The sequence below is a fragment of the Micromys minutus genome (genome assembly GCF_963924665.1).
Source record: "Micromys minutus genome assembly, chromosome: 19".
Lineage (NCBI taxonomy): Eukaryota > Metazoa > Chordata > Mammalia > Rodentia > Muridae > Micromys > Micromys minutus.
In genome coordinates, this window is record NC_137954.1 from 34,972,878 (window position 1) to 34,989,642 (window position 16,765).

Genomic DNA, 16,765 nt, shown 5'->3' on the forward strand with positions numbered 1-16,765 from the left:
AATAAAGATTGAATGCTTGAATGTAAATGATACAGTTCTGAGGAGGGAAGGTTCCCCCATTCCACTGCTGTAGGTCTGAAAGGAAAGGTAAGGAATACTACAAAGTAGCGCTGCAAAACAAACCTCACACAAAAGACTTATTGAGAAAGACAAGAGAGCGGCTGCTTCTCTGAACTGAGTGGAAGGCACACTTATACAGGATTTCTCAGGCAGAGATTTCCAGGGCAGGGATTGGTGGGATTTCAGGTCCTGAGCTTGAGCAGCTCAGGGATTGGTGGGATTTCAGATCCTGAACTTGAGTAGCTCAGGGATTGGTGGGTCTTCAAAACACGGAAGTGATCCTCAGTGAGCGATACCAAATCCCCCAGAGGCAGTGCACCGGGGAGGCTGTTAAGGGAGGAGAAATAACGCTGTACTTGGAACCCTGATCAGCTTGCCAATTCTCTAGGTCAGCTGGTCTAAGCCTGCTTTCCTGGCTTCCTGAATACAAGCTGTCGTGTTGCAGAGAGGAAGTTGGACAGGTCTGGGCAGCCTTAGGAAACTTGTGAATTTAGCCAGAGGGTTGGTGGTGTATGCCTTTAATCCCAGCACTTGGGAGGCAAAGGTAGGCAGATCTCTGAATTTGAGGCCAGCCTGGTCTACGGTGTGAGTTCCAGGATGCTTTTCTCTACTCTGAGAAACCCTGTCTCAGAAAAGACAAAGGAGTGAATCAAGAGAATTGGTTAAGTATCAGCTTCGGGGATATGATCCCAAAAGGGGGTCACCTTCAGGGTAGGGGTCTAGTTCAGGTGGTAGAGGGCCTTCCTAGCGTAAAGACGAGGCCCAGGATTTGATCCCGGCACCGCGCAAACTGCATATGACAGCATAGGACTGTAATCTCCGCACTTGGAAAGGTGGAGACAGGAGGAGGTGTTCTTGAACTTTATACAAGCTATATAGTGATTTCCAGGCAGTTCTATAATGCATAAGACCCCCATCTCAAAATCTGAGTTCCCAAAAATTATTCTTTGACCTCCACATGAGCCTGAGAGCACAGGCCTGCATTCACTCAATTCATTCATTCATTCATTCATTCATGAGCATGCATGAAAGCACACACACAATGTATAGAATTGAGGATACTGACAATAACCAAATAAATAAATTTCCTCTTCCAATTACTGAAACTAATCAATGAGAAAACCTGCCTCTTCCCTTCTTCTCCTTCTGTCTCCCTCCTCCCTCTTTCTGTCTCCCTCCTCCCTCTTTTGTCTCCCTCCTCCCTCTTTTGTCTCCCTCCTCCCTTTCTGTCTCCCTCCTCCCTCTTTCTCTCTCCCTCCTCCCCCTTCTGTCTCCCTCCTCCCTCTTTCTATCTTCCTCCTCCCCCCTTCTGTCTCCCTCCTCCCTCCTTCTGTCTCCCTCCTCCCTGTCTCCGTCCTGACTCCCTGTTTCCTTTTTCCCTCTGTTTCCTTCTTCCCTCCTTCTGTCTCCCTCCCTCCCTGTCTCCCTCCTCCCTCTCTCTGCAATTTTTCCCTTTTACCTTCCCTTCTCCTGGGAAGCAGGCCACAGCAGTGAGGATTTTTATTATCATTTAAAAATGTATGTGCATAAGTGTTTTGCCTGCATGCAAGTCTGTGCACCATGTGTGCTTGGTGACTCTGGAGCTGAGCTCGGAAGAGATCAGGAGAGTCCCCTAGTACCAGTATTACAGACAGTTTCGATCTACATGTTTATGATGGAAATGAAAACCAGGTCCTCTGGAAAAGCAGCCAGTGTTCTCTACCCCAGAGACTTTTAGTAATCCTTGTAAAATTGATGGTCTTGCCTGCTCCTTAAACCCAAGTGTATCTGAAGTACCCGTTATTAATACGTAACATTGCCAAGCATCATGACTAACATCATCCAGCAGCGTCAGTGAGGAGGCAGAGAACTGGTCCACTGAGAACCTGGAACCCCGAATAGAGAGATGAGGGGATGAAGACCAGACACAGCGAGCAAACTGAAATCAGGCGGGAGTGTGTCCTGTAATGGAGGCACCTGGAGGGCACCTAAGACCTACTCAGTGGTTTGTTAGTGAGCCTCAGTGTGCAAACATCCCCGAGGAGGAAGCTGCAATTAGGTAGCAGCTGTTGTAAACACTGGTCACTCGAATCTTCTCAGACCCTTTAGGAAAGCTCCGACATTTCTCTTCAGCCTAGACTCTATAGGTAAAGCTTTATCAGTTCTCTGTGGGTCCCAGGCTTGGAGCACTCCACATGGCTGTGCCCTGTCAACAACACACATTCACTCAAGACTGCTCACTCAGGCCTTCCTCCTCTCCCTACATAGAGGCAGGTGGATCTCTTTGAGTTCAAGGCCAGTTTGGTCTATAAACTGAGTGCCAGGCCAGCCAGGGGTACACTGAGACCCTGTCTTAAAGGAAGGGAGCAGTGGAGAGATGTCTCAACTGGCTGCTCTTCCCTAGGTCCTGAATTCAGTTCCCAGCAACCACGTGGTGGCTCACAACCATATGTAATGAGATCCAATGCCCTCTTGTGGCATTTGGGCATACGTGTGGACAGAGGAGTGTCTTAGTCAGGGTTTCTATTCCTGCACCAAACATCATGACCAAGAAACAAGTTGGGGAGGAAAGGGTTTATTCAGCTTACACTTCCATATCGCTGTTCATCACCAGAGGAAGTCAGGACTGGAACTCAAGCAGGTCAGGAAGCAGGAGCTGATACAGAAGCCATGGAGGGATCTCACATACTGGCTTGCTTCCCCTGGCTTGCTCTGCCTACTTTCTTATAGAACCCAGGTCTACCAGCCCAGGGATAGCTCCACCCACAATGGGCTGGGCCCTCCTCTCTTGATCACTAGTTGAGAAAATGCCTTACAGCTGGATCTCATGGAGGCATTTTCTCAACTGAGGCTCCTTCCTCTGTGATAACTCTAGCTTGTGTCAAGTTGACACAAAACCAGCCAGTACAGAGGAGTCATGTACATTAAATAAATAAATAAATAAATAAATAAATAAATAAATAAATCTTTTGGGGGGGTGGCCTGGTGTAGTAGCACAAGGCTTTAACCCCATAACTTGCAGGCAGATCTAAGATCTTATGTAAGTTCTAGAATAGTCTGCTTTAGATACCAAGTTCCAAGCCAGCAAAACCTTGAATACTAAATCTCTGTCTCAAAACACAGAGGACTGGAGATGTATCTCAATTAGTGGAGTGCTTGAATTACATGCTCAGATTCCTGGGTTTACTGCCAAGTAACACATAAAAACAAGGTGAGTTGGGTAGTGGCGGTACATGCCTCACATCCCAGCATTCGAGAAGCAGAGGCAGGTAGGTCTCTGAGTTCAAGGCCAGCCTGGTCTACAGCTCCAGTTCCAGGACAGCCAGGGCTACACAGAGAAGCCATATCTCAGAAAAACCAAAAAGAAAAAGAAAAAAGGAACCACAGACAAGGTGATGTGTACCTGTGATCCCAGCACCCAGGAGGCAGATGGCCAGTTAACTCTAGGCCAGCCAGGACTACAGAGTCAGACCTTAACTCAAAACAAACAAACTTGACCTCTAAGCATTTATACCCTGTACTTGGTATTAGCATAATAAAAAAAAAAAACTCAAAGCAAAGGCCAGAGGCATTATTTGTAAGTTACTGTGGGTATTTCAAAAGAACAATCTTTGGCTAACACTCAAAGATGACAGAAATAGAAGGTTACATCACTGCCTGGTGAAAATGGAAAAGCTGAAGATTTTCCAAAAGGAAACGAGAGGAGGCAAGGAGTCTAGACTGACCACTCAGAAGTGTGTGTGACACCAAGCATCGGTGGGTGGGGCCTTTGTGCGGACAATGCGTGTGTCTGGATGTGGCTAGTGACCTGTGACTGGGAGGCTTTTCCCAGTGAACAAGTGCACAGTCAGAAGCTGCATGGGGACAGCTGCCTCCCGTGACTCTGCCTGTGCCCAAACAGCAAGAGTGCGTCATGCCTGATGCATTGCCAGGCAACGCAGTGTGTCTGGGTGTGTCCCTCAAGGCTTTCTCCAGTTCAGTAGCTTAAGCACAGCCTGCTTTGCCGGTGTTCTTGGCTGGCAATGTCCCCATGAGATATTGTGCTCTCTAATGCACTCCTCCCGGTCTCCTCTTCCCTGGTCGGTACTAAGGACGGCAGCCAAGGCTTTCGCTTGCTAAGCAAGTACACTACCACGAGCCACACCCCCGGCCTGAGACAGCTCTCTCCTGGTTTTAGTGTGCAAGGCTCATATTCTCTTACACTACTAAAACTGGAAGTTTCCACTTAGCCTCAGAAGTGAGCCCTCCTTGAACCCTCAAGTTTGACTGTGGAGGATTCTGGTTACCCCTGCCTGAGACTGAGTTTGGAGACAATAACTTATCCTCACAAGGCGCCTGGGTGAGGGAGTGCGGCCCAACCTTTCTTTTGAAATTGCATGAGACTGCTACCAAAGGAGGCTTTGTTCTGTTTTTAGGAATTTGAAAACCTTGGACTATGAGAGCCCTATATGAAATAGCCAGAAAACTTTCTAAGGTTCTCTTGGAGTTTTGTTCCACGACGATTTTTGTTGTTTATTTTTGTACACATTTGTTCATTTAATGTGTATGTTTTGCCTGCACTGTTCAAAGAAGCCAGAAGAGGGCGTCATATCCCCTGGAACTGGAGTTCTGGATTGTTGGGAGCGACCATGTGGGTGCAAAGATTCAAACCTGGGTTCCCCAGGAAGAGCAGTTTTTAACCACTGAACCATCTCTCCAGACCCCTATTTTTATTTTAATGTCAGCCTTGATTACATAGCCAGTTTGGGGCCTAGATGAGATCCTGTCTCAAATACATTGTCTGGGGGGGAGGGGAGTGTTGGTGGATATTCACACTGAGAAAACAAAAATCTGGGGTTCATCAAACTGGCTACCCAGCAAAGGAATAAACCACCATGCCTGACCACCCGAGTTTGATCCCAGGGACAAACATGGTAGGAGAGAAAAGTGCGCTGTGGCACTTGTCTATCCCCCTTAAGTAAAATATGTTTTTTTAAAAACCTTAAACACAGATGTGAAAATGGGGGTTCCGGTAAGGGGGCTGGCTGGTTTTAGGTCTCGGGTGTCTCCTCGGGCTGCACACCGGCTTCGGGTGGGTCTCTCCAGGTCCCTCCTAGCAGGGCGACGCTGCGGGGAAATTCCAGCGGGCAGCTCCTCCACCGCGGTGAGATCTCATTTCCTAGGGAGGAGCACCGCCTCCAACCAGGCCGGGCGGCCTGAGCTGCAGCCACACCCGGGCTCCCAGGATAAATATAGCTCTTCTATTCCGGTCTCTGCCCGGCCCTTGCCCTGGAGCCAATCAGTGGAAGTAGGAAGGAATGGAAGAAGGGAAGAGATCTCAGCCTGAAAACCCCATCATCCTCACATGCTTCTGAGCCCAACCCTAGCGCGCGCACACTACTCACTTTACTGATCAGAAAAAGTATTTGTCCGGGTTGGGGATTAGCTCAGTGGCAGAGTGCTCGCCTCGCAAGCAAATGGCCCTGGGTTCGGTCCTCAGCTCCGGAAAAACGTTTGTGGAGCGTCAGTCACCTTAAGAGTCAGGGCCCTCTTCACTTTACAGGGAAAGTCCAGGGTGCTGGGCACGGTGCACCGTGGTTTCATGCCTAGAAACCTGGCACTCAGAAGAATTGTAGCAAGGACCAGGTTGGACTGGGCTCCCAAGAGAGGCTGTCTCAGAAAATGAAAACAAAAGTGGGTGTGGTGCCACACATCTGAGAGATTCTAGAACTGCCTCCTACACTCAGTGTTTCCTTGGAACCTGCCTCTCCGCCTCTCTTCCAGACCCAGCCCAGGACTCAGCCCACACTGGCCTGGCTCAGTTTCTATCAAACGTCTTCTTCTTTCCCATTTCTCTCATCTGGATTGAACCTAAAGGTCTAAGCTAGGCAAACTATATTCCCAGTCCTAAATCCAGAATATTTTATGATGAACCATTTCTCACTGAAGTCCCCCTACCTAAAAGCAAAGCTTCCAAGAATAATCTGTTGACTGTGGATGAAGCTCCGTGGTAGAACAGTTGTGCTGGAAAATGCCTTTTGTTTTGTTTGGGGACAGGGTTTCTGTTTCAGAATAAGAGTGACCATAGGCTGGGAACAGGTAGTTATTCAGGTCCCGCCCTAATGCCACGTTTCAATGCCTTAGAATTTCCTTCCTGATTTAGTAACAGAACAAAAGGAAGTTATCAGTCAAAGTACTTTAAAAATACTTTGGGCTGGAGAGATGGCTCAGTGGTTAAGAGCACCGACTGCCCTTCCAGAGGTCATGAGTTCAATTCCCAGCAGCCACATGGTGGCTCACAACCATCTGTAATGGGATCTGATTCCCTTTTCTGGTGTGTCCGAAGACAGCTACAGTGTACTCATATATACTAAATAAATAAACAATCAAAACAAAACACTTTGGATGAGGGGCTGGGAGAGTGGCTCAGTAGTTAAGAGCACTTGCTGAGTCTACAGGTTCAACTCCCAGCATTCACGTGGAGGTTTACAACCGTTGGTAACTCCACTTTCAGAAGAAGATGGAGTCTTCTAACCTCCTTAGGCATTCATGTGGTACAAATGCATGTACATAAATACATTTACCGATATTAAAATAATAACAATAAAATATCAATTAAAATAAAAAAAACACAAATGTAAAATAAAAATAATACACTGGTGGAAACATGAGGTAGGTAGGTGTCCAGTCCAAAAGAAACCAAGGTCTGTGGTGCCTGTTAGGATAACAGAGCTCATGCCGGCTGTGCCCACTGGGTTCCTGGCCCTCTTCACTCCATCCCCTCTAAATGTCTCGGTGCTGACACTCTTACTCCTTGGGATGGTGGAAGTTAGTGATTCCTTGGCTCATCCCAAAGAGATTTTAGCTAATTGTCATGGGATGTTAGGTGAGACGCTTAAGTGGGCAGGGAATGGCTAGTAAAGGAGATAAAGGTAACCCAAGATAATTTGGAGAGATGGTTCAGAGGTTAAGGGCACTGACTGCTCTTCCAGAGGTCCTGAGTTCAATTCCCAGCAACCACATGGTGGCTCACAACCATCTGTAATGAGATCTGATGCCCTCTTCTGGTGTGTCTGAAGACAGCTGCAGCTGTTTATATACATAAATAAGTAGTTTGGCCACTCATATTGTAAGGAGCCTTAAGCATGATGAGGATAGAGAGATGGCTCATCGGTTAAAAGCACTGGTTGTTTTTCCGGAGGACCTGGGTCTAATTCCCAGCACCCACATGGTGGCTCACAGCCGTCTCTTTGGTTCCCGGGGTCTGGACACGATATTCAAATCTTTTTATATTTCCCACCATATAAGACTTTATGCAAACGGCCTTTGAGCTTCTTGTCTTCTGTTTTGTTTGTCTGTTTCTGAGTTTCCACAATTATGTAGTCCTGGCAGCAGACCAGGCTGACCTGGAACTGTGAGATCCACCTGTCTCTGTCTCCCAAGTACTGGGAGAAAAGGCGTGTGCCACTCCTCTACTGTGTGTGTGTGTGTGTGTGTGTGTGTACACGTGTGCTGAGACCTATTAGTAAACTGCTCAAGGCCCTCTGCAGTCACCTGATGTTCTAGTAGAAAGGGTGGAGCCTCATATTTAAAAAGACCACACGTCTGCTCTGCCAGCTTCTGGGAAACGTCCCTCCCACCTTCATCCAACCTCTTTTTTCTAACCTGTGCACTTCTGCACTTTCTTCCTAAGTGTGGCTGCTTGAGGGACTGTCCTCTCCTGGGTAGTGTGACAAGTAACGTTCAGCTCCTAGGAGAGTCCTTAGGGTAACGTGGTTAGGGGGTGTACTTTAGGCAGCCTCCATTCTGTGCGGCTCATTAATTCGAAGGGCACCCTATTGTGGAGGAGGAAAAGAAGGAAGGAGGAATTTCATAGGTTTGTTTAAATGGAACATAGTGACTGGGGAAGGGAAGGCCAGAGTTGGAGAATTTTCCTAATGTTCCTGCCAGGCCTGGTGGCACACATGTCTTTAATCACTACACTTGGGAGGTAGAGGCTGGCAAATCTCTGTGAGTTTATTTGTGAGGCCAGCCTGGTCTAAAGTGAGTTCCAGGACAGCCAGGGCTACAAATGAGACCAACCTCAAAAATAGATAAATAAAACAAGTTTATTTTTTGTTTTGGTCGTTTGGTATTTTTTTTTTTTTTTTTTTTTTTGAGGCAGGGTTTTACTATATAGCAGTAGTTCTGGCTGTCCTGGAGTTTGCTGTGTAACCCAGGCTGGCCTCAAAGTTACAGAGATCTGCCTGCTTTGGCCTCCAGAGTGCTGGAATTTCAGGGATTAAAAGTATGTGCCACTACACCTGGCAAAAACAAAACAGTCTCCTAAGCCCAGGCAGGTCACATTCTGTGTCCTGGTAGTCTGCTTCACTGACTCCTGGAGATGTCTACGTTTTGGCTGTCTCCTTTCCAGAGGGGGCTTGCTTTGTGACTTCATTGCTCTGTACCTCAGATGACCTCTGGTAAGGCCCCTTCCAGACAGCTCTGCAGGTCTCCCCCAGCCGGGCTCCCAGTCTGTGCACCCAGCTCCACTGCTTTCTAACTGGGTGGTGGTCTGAGGAGAGGTCTTTGAAGCTATTTACAATGGCACAGGAAGAGGATTTAACTTCCTTGGGTTCTGTTAAGGGGAAGAACAAGCTAAGTCACACTACATGGACACTGTTAGCATATGTTGGGGTTAGGAAAGGCTCTGTGTGTGTGTGTGTGTGTGTGTGTGTGGTGTGTAGTTTATATGTGTATGTTTAGTGTGTGTATGGTGTGTGTGTGATGTGTGGTGTGTATGTGTGTGTGGTGTGTGATGTGTGTGTGTGTGGTATGTGTGTGTGAGAGAGATGTGTGTATGTGTATGAGTGTATGTGGTGTGTATGTGATGTGTGTATGTGGTATATTTGTATATGTGTGTGGTATATGTGCATGGTGTGGTGTGTGTAGTATGTGTGGGTGATGTGTGTGGTATATGATGTATGTGGTCTGTGTGATGTGTGTGGTGTGTGGATAGTATGTGTGTTATATATGTGTGTGTGTGTGTGTGTTTTCCAGTCTGATGACTAATGAACAGGCATCAGATTATTAATGGCTATATTAAATTTTAGCCGAGCTTTCTCTTAGCCTTCAGAATTTTCACAGACCCTAGACTGAGGCCCAAGCTGCCTTCAGACTCTTGACAATGTTCCATCTGCACCCTCTAGAGTGCTAGAATCACAAGCTTGTACACACATACGTACACACACACACCATATAGTTCAGGCTAACCTTGAACTTACTATGTCCTTAAGATGAGCTGGAGCTCCTCCTCATCTAGGATTACAACCTGTGCCACCAGGGCTTTATTCTTTTTCTCTGGCTTGTGCATTGTGTGTGTCTGCACGAAACCACACACAGGTAGGTGTGAGTGCGGATGTGCACGCACGAGCATACTGGCTCCCATGAAGCCCAGAAGAGTGTGTCAGATCTTTCATAAGAATGCTTACAGGAGGCCAGGCAGTTTGGTGAGACTGAACTCTGGTCCTCATGGTTGCACAGCTACTGTTTATTTATTTGTTTGTTGTTTTGAGACAGGGTTTCTCTGTTTATCCTTGGCTGTCCTGGAACTCAGTCTGTAGATCAGGCTGGCCTCAAACTCACAGTAATCCACCTGCCTCTGTCTCCCAAGTGCTGGGACTAAAGGTATGTTCTACCACTGCCCAGTGTGAAGCAAACTGTTACTGCTGAGGCATCTCTCCAGCCTGAGAATCCAATTCAGGAACAGGTACTCTACCTGCTGAACTATGCCCCACCTTCAACTTTGTGGTTTGAGGGATCCAACCCAAAGACCTCACACATGCTGTGGTAGGATGAAGAGGCCCCATGGACGCATGTGTTTAAATGTAGGGAGTGTCATGATTAGGAAGTGTGGCCTTGTTGGAGTAGATGTGGTCTGGTAGCACTAAGATCTCAGATACTCAAGCCTGACCAGTGTGTCACTGTCTCTTCCTGCTGCCTATAGATCAAGATGAAGAACTCTCAGCTCCTTCTCCAGCTCCAAGTCTGACTTACATTCCACCATGCTTCTCGCCATGACAATGATGGATCGAATGTCTGAACTGTGAGCCAGCCTCAATGAAATGTTTTCCTTTATAAAAGTTGCCATGGTCATGGTGTCTCTTCATAGCAATGAAGCCCTAAGATGATGAGTCCTAACTCTCTCTCTCTCTTAACTACTAGACTTCACCAGATCTAAGCATTTTCTTTCTTTCTTTCTTTTTCTTAAGATTTATTTTATTTATACGAGTACCCTGTAGCTGTCTTCAGACACACCAGAAGAGTTCATCAGATTCCATTATAGGCGGTTGTGAGCCACCATGTGGTTGCTGGGAATTGAACTCAGGACCTCCAGTGCTCTTAGGCACTCTGCCATCTCTCCAGCCCAGATCTGGCCATTTTCAAATCTATTTCTGTACTCCTGAGTTTCACAAGAGTCTTGCACCTGTTCTACAATTTGCAGCTCACTCTATTGATCCACACCTGTCCTTAATGTTAATCCCACCTGTCGAGAATAAGGCCATTACTACCACACGGCTGGAGAGATGGCTCAGTGGTTAGAGCACTGGCTGCTTTTCCAGAGGTCCTGAGTTCAATTCCCAGCAACCACATGGTGGCTCACAACCATCTGTAATGGGATCCAATGCCCTCTTCTGGTATGTTTGAAGAGAGCAACAGTGTACTCACATATATAAAATGAATAAATAAATCTTTAAAACAAAAACTTCAGTTTTAGTGGGAAAGGAATAACATCTGAAATGTAAATGCAGAGAATTTCCAATTAAAAAAAGAGAGAAAAAGAAAGGGAAATAAATAACAACACAAAGACCAAAAAAAGAGCAGTCATACTTTTTGTTATTGCTAAAGTGTGTACGTAAGTGCAGAATCCAGTGTTGGGTCCAACTTTACATTAAGTTGTCCAACTAGGATTTAGAACAAAAGAGGCCAGGGCTAATGATTATTCTTGAAAGGGAGAAGAAAACGAAGAGAGCCCAGGGTGTCAAAGGTTGAAAGCCGTATAAAATCTGGGTGAGGTGGGTAAATGAACCCTTTCAATACTTTTCTACTTTTTATTTTTTTCCCCTTTTGTACTAGATTTTATTCTGTGATCCAGGCCTAGGGCTCTCAGCCACCCTCTGTCTCAGCCTCACAAGTGCTGGGATTACCAGAGCAAGCCTTTGTATCCTGCCTGCACTTCAACTTCTTTCTGGTTGTTACTTGTTTCTTTTTTATTTACTTTTGTACATATTTGGTTAGTGTATCTGTGTGCACATCTGTGCACACTTGAATGTACAAGCCAGAGACTGATGTCAGGTGTTTTTCTCAGTCCCCCTACATCTTCCTTTTTTTGAGACAACTTTCCCAGTGACGCTAGATCTCACTAATTGGCTAGGCTGGATGTCCATTAGACTCCAAGGATTTGACTGCCTCCCATGCCCCTCCTTTCCTCTTGCCTTCTTTGCCCCAGCTGTGTTACAGATGTGTACCATCAATGCCCAGCTTTTGTGTGGGTGTCGGCAATCCAAATTCAACCCCTCATGCTTGTGTGGTTTGCATTTTACTGAGTTATTTCGCTGGCTCCTTAAGTTAAATTCAAATTTAACTCAGGGTCTTGCTATGTTGCCCTGACTGGCCTTAACTCCTGAGCTTAAGTGATTATTGGATCTCGGCCTCCTGAGAAGCTGGTACTAAAAGAGCTGTAATAGGTCAGGTGTGGGGCTGTATACCTGTCCCAGCACAAGAGAGATAGGCAGGAAAATCAGGAGTTCAAGGCCAGCCTGGGCTAAAATAGTGACATCTGTCACAAAAGAAAGAGGAGGCCTAGTGGCTTAGGAGGTAAGGCACTTCCTGCGCCAGCAAATTAACTTGAGTTTCATCCATCAAGCGGTGGCATGAACACACAAGTACACGCGTGTGCATAGAAACATGTGCACACAGTTTAATGATCTTTAATAATAATTGCTTTTGTTTTGATTGTTTTTCTTTTTTTAGGCAGGGCAGGTTTCAAAGACAGGGTTTCTCTGTGTAGCCTTAGCTGTCCCGCAACTTGCTCTGTAGACCAGGCTGGCCTCAAACTCAGAAATCCACCTGTCTCTGCCTTCCTAGTGCTGGGATTAAAGATGTGAACTACCATGCCCAGCAATAATAATATTTTCAAAAAAAGAAAATATAAAAATAAAATGTTTATAATATACACACATGCACACACACATGCACACACACACACACACACACACACACACACACACACACACACAAAACACACACACACACACAGGTCTACAGCCATACCACCCTGAATGGGCCCAATCTCCTCTCCTCTGATCTTGAAAGCTAAGCAGGGTCGGGCCTGGTTAGTACTTGGACGGGAGACCGTCTGGAAATACTGGGTGCTGTAGGCTTTTAAAACACACAAACAAAAAAAAAAACAACTACATTGAGAAAGTATAATAGGAACCGTGAGGTAGGTCCAGGCAGAGCAGAGCTGTAGACTCTTTGTTTTAAGATGTGTCAAAGGTCCTGGAGGAGGAGGTACCTCACACCAGGGTTCTTGACCATCACCAGGTGAAGCAAGCTGAAAGACGAGGCCCCTGGGATATTTTCTGATTGAAGAGACTCAAGGTCAGTGGCCTAATGTGAAATGACCCTGGACATCTGGGAGAGGAACCCAGCCAGCCTCTCTTGAATGGCTTTATCACTCAAGGGCATGGAGGCATGGGTAGAGCAGCCATCCATGCATACCACAGACAGTCCTCCTCCCAGCTGAGGCAAAGTGTCCAGGGCATCTAGGTCAATCCCAAGGTCTTGTTCTGTCCCCTTGTGGCAATTCTTCATTATATACAAAGGGCTGGAGTAGGGTTGGCCCACTCTGAACTGCTGGGCTTCCCCTCCAGGCCAAACTTTCCAGTGCATTTCACTTAGTGTTATCTGGGTAAAGAAATGTCTAGGCTCTTGTTAAAATGCAAACTGTGGTTCAGTGGATTTGAGAGGGGTGGGGGATTACATTGCTTTATGTTTGTCGTGTGTGTGTGTGTGTGTGTGTGTGTGTGTGTGTGTGTGTGGGCACACATATGCGGAAAGTAGAGGACAACAACCTCAAGTATTGATCCTTGCCCCAATCTTGCTTAAAGCAGGTGCCTCTTGTTTGCCACTGTCTGTGTACTCCGGCTCGGTGATCCTTGAGCTTCTGGGAATTCCCGTCTGCCTTCCATCTTGCTGTAGAGGGCTCAGATTACAGACCTGTCCAGCGAGTATGCAGTTTTTACAGGGGACTGCGTTCAAGTTTAACTAGAGGTCCCTATACTCACTGAACTATCTTCCCTGTCCCCTGACATTTCTAACTAGCATTGGCGGAAAATGTGGGGGTCATGGGCCTCACTAGTCAATTTGTGCCTAGAATATGCCAAGAATTTGTAATCTGTCCCTTCACATTGGCCTGTGAAAGTCCATCAAGATGTGGGTACCCAGTAGGCATAACTGCCCTGACTTGTAAGGTATAAGATATAAGAGGAAAAAACAGAAGCATTTAGAGTTCTAGGCCAACCAGACCTGGACTATATGGTAAAATCCTTTCTGGAAAAAAAATTACAAAACAAGGCTTAGTTGAAGGAAGATGGCTTAGTCAAGTGTTGGCCCAGCATGAATGAGGACCTTAGTTTGAAACTCTGGCACTCATGGAAAAAACACATGCCAGTAATCCTACTGCTGGGGAGGCAGAAACAGAAAAACCCAGGAGACTCTCTGGCCAACCAGTCTAGCTGAAAAGGTAAATTTCAGGGTCAGTAAAAGATCCTATTTTTATTTTTTTAATATTTATTTATTATAAGTACACTGTAGTGTGTCTTCAGACATACCAGAAAAAGGCATCAGATCTCATTACAGTTGGTTGTGAGCCACCATGTTGCTGTGATTTTTAACTTAGAACCTCTGGAAGAGAAGAGCAGTGAGTGCTCTTAACCAGTGAGCCATCTCTCCAGCCCCCAAGATTCTATTTTTAAAAGGTTTTGTGTGTGTGTGTGTGTGTATGTGTGTGTGTGTGTGTGTGTGTGTGTGTGATAGACACTGACTGGTTTTCACATGCACTGGTGCATACACATGAACACACACACAGCAGGTAAAGGTTCCCTCTGTTAAGTCTAGGACCTGATTTAATTCTCAGGATCACATGGTAGAATAGAAGGAGAGAACTAAGTCCTCTAAGTTGTTCTCAGACCCCCATGGGCTGGAGGCCTAGAATAGACAGTGAGCCCATGCAGGCACACACACACAGTTTAAACTAAATGGTGCTGGGACACGCCTTTAATCCAAACATTCTGGGAGGCAGAGGAAGGTGGATTGCTGGTCTACAGAGCAAGTTCAAGTTCCACGACAGCCAGGGCTACACAGAGAAAGCCTGTCTCAAAATACAAAACAAACAAACAAACCAAAATACAATTGCTTTAAAAAAACTATATAGCAGAACAAACAAAATGTAGCTGCCAGACACAACTAGACCAGTGAATTCTTTAAACTCTTGTCACTGCAGCTAAGAGGAGCAGGGTTTGGTGACAGGCTCACTAGCTGCTAATGCAAGTCTCCTCTACCCTGCCCCCCATCCCAACCCCCAGAGGAAGCTTTTCATCACAGTATGGCACCGCAGAGGGGTCCTAGTGGAGTAGAATACCCCTGCCAGCCCGCCCTCCCTTCCCCTTTAAAGAAGTGCCTCAGCTGCCTAGACAAGCCTGAATTTCCCAACCTACTCATAAAACCAGTTTCCCCAGGTTCCTGCAATACAGTTTCTATTCATTGGGTATGCCTCCCCCATTTAGTTGAGCTATAGGCACTCTGTGTTTTTTTAAAAATTCCCTTTGTTAAGGGAGCCCTCCTGTCTCCTGTACTAGGATAAGGAAGACAAACTTAACACTAGATGTGGCATACAGATAGATGTTTAAAAAAAAAAATCATTAAATCAGGGCTGGGGACTTAGCACAGTTGATAGAGTGCTTGTCTAGCACACAGAGCACTTAGAGGCAGGAGGGAGGCCAGTGCACACTATAAGACACTGTCTTAGCCAGATGTGACTCCAGCACCCTGGAAACAGAGGCAAGCAGATTTCTGAGCTCAAGGGTAGCCTGGTCTACAGAGCAAGTTCCAGGACAATCAGAGATACACAGAAAGACCCTGTCTCTGTTTTTTAAAAGAAAGGAAGGAAGGAAGGAAGAAAGGAAGAAAGGAAAGAAAGAAAAAGAGAAAAGATAATCTGTCTCCAAAAAAGAAAATTTTGATAGGGCATGCTCCCAGCTCTGAGATCCATTGCAGCACCAGAAAAAAACAAACAAAAAACCCAAAAACTCATTGCTTTGTGTGGACTGAGCACAGATATGAGGATCTTCAGGGACATGAGTGGTTTTCTTACTTAACCCTATTCCTTCCGTTACGGTTTGTAACTGCCACAATCCGTATAACTCACTTATTAAGCATCTACTATGATGTAGGCACTTTACAAATCTTACCTCCAACCATTCCCCTGAAATCCTGCTAAGGTTGGGCCTTTTTGCTTTCCCCCTCCTCTTTTTCCAGGCCTAGAACTTGAACCCAGGACATCACACATGACAGGTGTCCTACAACCATCTGTAATGGGATCTGATCTGATTCCTCTTCTGGTGTGTCTGAAGACAGCTACAGTGTACTCATAATAATAATAATAATAAAAGACTTTAAATCTCATTTCTGTTTACATCTTTTTTTTCTATTACTTTTAAAATTAAATGAGCATTAGGGTTTCTTTATATTAGCAAAATGAGAATTCATAAATGTGACTTACACATGATGGTACATACCATGTCTGGTCTATAGTTGCTTTTTAAAAATTTTTACATGTATGATTGTTTTGCCTGCATATTTGTAAATGTTAATGAATTGCTCACTTGCTCGCGTGGCCAGAAGAGGGGGTCAGATCCCTTTGAAACCAGTTACATATGATTGTGAATCAACCATGTGGATTCTAGGAACTGAACCTATTTATCTCTGAATAGCCAGTGATCCTAACCACTGCACCATCTTTCTATCTCCTCCCTGCACCCGGTTGCTTTATTGAGACAGGATCTAGACCGGCCAACATTTCATGAATATAAGAGACACCCTCACCCCTATCGCCAGAGAGATGGCTCAATGGTTGAGAGCACTGACTGCTCTTCCAGAGGTCCCGAGTTCAAACCCTACCAACCACATGCGGGTTCACAACCATCTGTAGTAAGATCTGATGCTCTTCAACAGCTACAGTGTACTTAAGTATAATTAAAAAGGAAAAAAAAAAAAAGACCCTATCTCAAAACAAAAACAGGGCTCATAAGATGGCAGAGAGAGTAAAGGGTTTCAGGGAGACTGAACAGAAGAGAGTCTCTGACCTCCCAGAATTAGTGATAAATGATTATGAGCCACTTTGTGAATGCTAGAAATTGAACGCTGGCCCTCATAGCAGAAAATGCTCTTAACCACTAAGCCATCTTTCTCTGGTTCACTTTTGTTTCCTTTTCTGTAAATTAGGGTCAAATGACCCCTCTTGGATCCACTGCCAGAAAGAACACTTACATATTATGGTTGAAATATTTTAACAGAAAATGTATTCGTGTTTCTGTAAAGCATTCCGAAATCTGAAAAAGCACCTAGCAAAGGGCTGGGTCAGTTTGGTAACCTCCAAGCCTTTGCCTTATCCATGGGAGTCTAATAGCCCCATGTTTACAAAGGG